Here is a 4,889-nt window from a genome sequence, read left to right on the forward strand (position 1 = left end):
TTTCACTTTGCAGGATGTTGCCAAACCAACTAAGCCCCATTGGTCTGGACGCCCCTCTCCCCTTTCTTGCTCTCAGTTGTGGGTTGTGTCCCCTGGGCCTGGTTTCCCTAAGGTGAGAAACAAGAGAGGGACATCCCAGAAGCCAAGAGGAGAGAATGGCCAACTAAGTCATATGCTGTTGACAGTTTGAGCAAGAGAAGCACCCAGAATCAACCATTGGATTTCACTCTTCAGAGGCCACTAGTGACCTTGGAGAGTCACCTTAGTGCACTTTCTGGGGAGAATCCCTGAGTTAAGGGAGTGAAAGAAAAGAAAGAGGTTGACAAAGTCTGGAGACAGTGGCTACAGGCAACTCCCAAGGAGGCCGGCCTTTAGGGGTGTAGAAAAATGGACCAGATGTTGAAAAGAGACATGAGGACAAGGTGGAAATTTTTTTGATGCTCTTTTTGGTTTGATTTCTAAGCTGGGAGCCATTACAAGCCAGTGCAGAAGGGCAGATTGTTTAAGCAGAAGGGAAGACACTTCCTAGAGTTCTCTCCCTGAGTAGGTGACACGATTCAGCCACAGTAGCAGGAGCGAGGGCAGAATGTGTGGGTCAAATGAGAGTATTTCATAGGTTTGTAGATGTGGAGGGGGCAATGAGGCAGGCTTCCAATTGCTTCTACCTTCTCGGTGGCTAAGGTAGCACAGGCCTCAGCAGTGAGGAGGGGGCGAGAGGTGCTAGAGACCTGAGGAGAGAGATGTGTCGTGTCGTGTCGGGGCTGTGAGGGTGGATAGACAAGGGAACGTGGTGGGATTGGGACCAGCACAAAGGGCCCACGTGAAGTGGGTGGTCATGAATCTCAAATGAGCAAGTGAGCTTGGTTCAGCGGCCTCTCCAGCCTCCTCCAGCTGCCAGGGTGCAGATGGGGAGCGAGTGGAAAGTGGATGGAACGATGGCAGGAATTTTGTCAGGTGAGTTATTGAAGAGAGACAGGCGTGAGAGCTGGCAACGTGTGACAGTTACGCTGGGCCATGGCATCTAGGGTGGCTAAGGAGAAGGGCAAGGAGATAAATGATAGGGATGAGATTGGTGAAAGGATTGTAGAAGAACTGATAGGTCTTAGATCTTAGAATCATCAGTTTTGAAGAATTCTGGAGTTATGCCAACAGAAGGAGATGGATGGAAAGTGGGAGGAGCGGAGAGTACGTGATGGAGGGGTGCGCATGGCAGGCACTGCAGGGCTCAAAGATGTTAGGGCAGGGAAGGGGTAGGTACAATGCGGAACAAGGAGGACACTGACTCTGCCTTCAGGCCCAGTGGTCTAGGGGCGTGGGGAAAACAGGGCCCCACCCATGCACCCAGCCACACACAGAAACTCAACCCCAGAGGAGCGGGAGGGCTTCACTTAAACTAAGCAAAAGAAGAGTTCAGCCCTGGCTGGATGGCTCAGTTGGTTGAAGCATTGTCCCGTACACCAAAAGGTTGCAGGTTCAATCCCCAGTCAGGGCACATACCCAAGTTGCGGGTTTGAACCCTGGTCAGGGTGCATCCTGGAGGCAGCTGATTGATGTTTCTCTCTCCCTTCGATGTTTCTTCCTCTCTCTCTTTCTCTCTCTTTCTCCCTCTCTCTCTTTCATCCTCTCTCTCTCAAATCATTGAACATACCCTTGAGTGAGGATTTTTCTTTTTTTAAAAAGAAGGGTTCAGAGCAGAGATGGAGGATACTGGGAATTTTGCTAATGATTCTGTGCAAGTCTGAGAGGGCCCTGTGGTAGGTTTGGAGTCACTAAGTCCAGGGTTCGAATCCTGCCTTCCAGGTTATTGACTGTGTAGCTTTGAGCATGCTTCTTGATCTCCACAGTGACCCAGTTTCCTTGCCTATGGCTGCTAGAAAGTTAAAGAAAATAAGACATGCACAGTGCCTGGCAGAAGTGACAGCCAGGGCAATTCTTTTCCATCCTATTTTTCTGACACTTGAAGTTTCGGCTACAGCTCCTGATGATCAAACACATTTCAGTGACCATCTTATCAGCTGTTCTCAAAGTGAGAGCTCTTTCTGCCTCCGGATTGCCCTCTCTGTCTCTCAGACCCCTCTCTCTCCACCCCAGCTCTGGTTAAACAGCTCTAACATATTCCATTCCTCCCAAGGAAGGACCCCCAAGTGCACTTTTATATTGTCCCAAGACCACAATGCACCTGACTTTTTTCCTTATTGAAGATTTCCTTTGATATTTCCTTATTGAAGATTCTAACCTTGTCATTGCCAAATAAAACCTAGTGTCAACATTTAAGAAAGCTATGAAATATGGCTAAAAGTGAACCCTAATGGTTAAAGTGGGAACAACAGTGCCGGTCTCCCTAGGAGGGCTTAAATGAGCCAGTGTGTCGTGAGTCCCTCAGTGCACCTAGAAGATGCTCCAGACACTCCTCTTCTTCTTCCCATCTTCCTTCTTCACAGAGAGCAGTGATCTCTGAGGGTGCCCTGAAGCTAATCTAATATTGCTACTATGTGTGAAAGAGAAGAAGACAAATACTCTTCTTAAAAGGGTATAAAGAGGAGAGATCCCTGGCCAGGTGGCTCAGTTGGTTGGATCAACATCCCATATACCAAAAGGCTGGGGGTTTGATTCCCAGCCAGGGCACATACCTAGGTTGCAAATTTGATCCCTGATCAGGACATGCACGGGAGGCAACCTATCTCTCCTCCACCCTCTTCTTCTCTCTTTAAAGTCAGTAAACATATCCTTGGGTGAGGATTAAAAAATATTTTTTTTTTGTAAAAGAGGAGAGAAAGAGAAAGAAAAATATCAAAGGAAAAGATGTAAGCTGTCAACAGGCCCTGTCACTCACCTGGGATGCAGAGGTTGCCCTTCCATTTGGGGACCGGCCTTCACGGACAAGCAGGGATGCCAGACACTGGGAAACACCAAAATTAAAAAGAAAAAAAATTAACTAACAGGACAACTACTTCTGGAGAAAACAGAGCTGTAGGATAAAAGGAAAAAAGTTACTTTTTAAAAATTCTAATTAGTATTTTCAGAAAGATTTAATAGTAAGTTTCCTTTGAAGACTATTTTAGTTTAAAAAAAATACTGAATTTATTAACATCTCAAATGTAGTTCCTTATTTACCCAAGGTTGATCAATCTAACCTATTAACTTATAAGTAGCATGTATCTTAAATTTTCCAATATTGTTTATTAATAATAAAAGTTTGGCTTAAAATCACAAACCTAAATCAATTCTTCAATCATAACTTTTAAGATGAATCCAAGGCTGAGCTGAACCTGAGCCGGTGCCTCTCGCCTTCCTCCCCGAGCAGCGTGAGCTGCAGTGTCTGCTCTGGCTTCTCCAGCGACTCGCGGGCCCTGGACTCCAGGCCGTCACCCGGCCACCAGGCCCGGTGGGCCAGCAGCGTGACCAGCATCTGTGCAGGTGCCAACCACCTAGGCTCCCAGGTCTCCATGTCTTACTCCGCCGGCGTCCAGGGCAGCTGAGGGTCTGGGGACCTGACCGGGGGGATGGCCTGGGTCTGGGGGGGAACGGGGGCATCCAGAGCGAGAAGGAGACTGGGCAATGCCTGAGTGACCGCCGGCCCTCCTGCCTGGACAGGGCGAGGAGCCTGGAGGCTGATAGTTGGAGACTGGAGAGCAAAGTCCCAGAACACCTGGGGAAGAAGGGAGCCCGGGTCAGAGGCTGGGGACATTACTTCAAGACTGTCAAAGACATGAGGGCTCAGATACTTGCAAGGTCTGGGCAATGCCCACGTCGGTCTGCAGATTGACGATGCCCTTGGTGGCGTCTGATGACTTCAGAGTCGAGTATGAGACAGAGCTGGCCATGTGCCAGTCTGTGGAGAGTGACATCAGTGTGCTCCGAAAGGTCCTTAATGACACCAATACCACATGGCTGCAGCTGGAGACAGAGATCAAGGCTCTCAAGGAGAAGCTGCTCTTCATGAGGAAGAGCCACAAGGAGGAAGCAGATGGGCTACGATACCAGATTGCCAGCTCTGGGTTGACGGTGAGGTAGATGCCTCCAAACTCCAGACCTCAGCAAGATCATGGCAGACAACTGGGCCCAGCATGATGAGCTGGCTCGGAAGAACCGAGAGGAACTCGATAAGTCCTGGTCCCAGCAGATGGAGGAGAGCACCGCGGTGGTCACCTCACAGACCGCTGAGATGGGAGCTGCTGAGAGGACACTCACAGAGCAGAGACATATGGTCCAGTCTTTGAAGATCAACCTGGACTTGAGGAGAAATCTGCAGGCCAGCTTGGAGAACAGCCTGGGGGAGGTGTTGGCGCGCTGTGCCAGGCAGATGGAGCAGCTCATGGGACCCTGCTGCACCTGGAGCTAGGGCCGGCCCAGCCACAGGCAGAGGGGCAGCGCCAGGCCCAGTAGTACGAGGCCCTGCTGAACATCAAGATCAAGCTGGAGGCTGAGATCCCCACCTACCGCCACCTGCTGGAAGACGGGGAGGACTTCAATCTCGGTGACGCCCCAGACAACAGCCACTCCATGTAATCCAGGACTGCGGACGGCAAAGTGATGTCTGAGGTCAACGACACCAAAGCTTTGAGGCATTAAGGCAGCTGAAGTGGGGCACCCCTTGCGGGGCAGGGGCACAATGAAAAGTTCAGGGACCAAAAAATAAAATAAAATGAATCCAAGCCTAATTCATTAGCTAATTTAACATGTCAAATTACCTATAAAAATACAAATAATCCCAAAAGATTAGGACAAGGGATTTATTTCACATTAACATTTATATTTGATTCTAATTTCAAAATCATTTTAGAGGAAGATCATGTCCCTCCAAACAATTGTCTGTCAGGCCTGAATATTGAAATAACCTCCGGGAGCCTTGGTTCCCCACCTAAGCTCAGCGGTGGCCAATAAAGTGA

The 4,889-nt window shown here is 49.2% G+C and overlaps 1 pseudogene; it reads left to right on the forward strand.

Annotated features, from left to right (window-relative positions):
• Window positions 1-935: 935 nt before the first annotated feature.
• LOC129088504 (keratin, type I cytoskeletal 18-like) lies at window positions 936-4,572 on the forward strand (annotated as a pseudogene).
• Window positions 4,573-4,889: the final 317 nt, after the last annotated feature.

Source organism: Pteronotus mesoamericanus, unplaced genomic scaffold, assembly GCF_021234165.1.
Source record: "Pteronotus mesoamericanus isolate MK-2021 breed Mesoamerican mustached bat unplaced genomic scaffold, CSHL_Meso_final scaffold_54, whole genome shotgun sequence".
In the NCBI taxonomy this organism is placed as follows: Eukaryota; Metazoa; Chordata; class Mammalia; order Chiroptera; family Mormoopidae; genus Pteronotus; species Pteronotus mesoamericanus.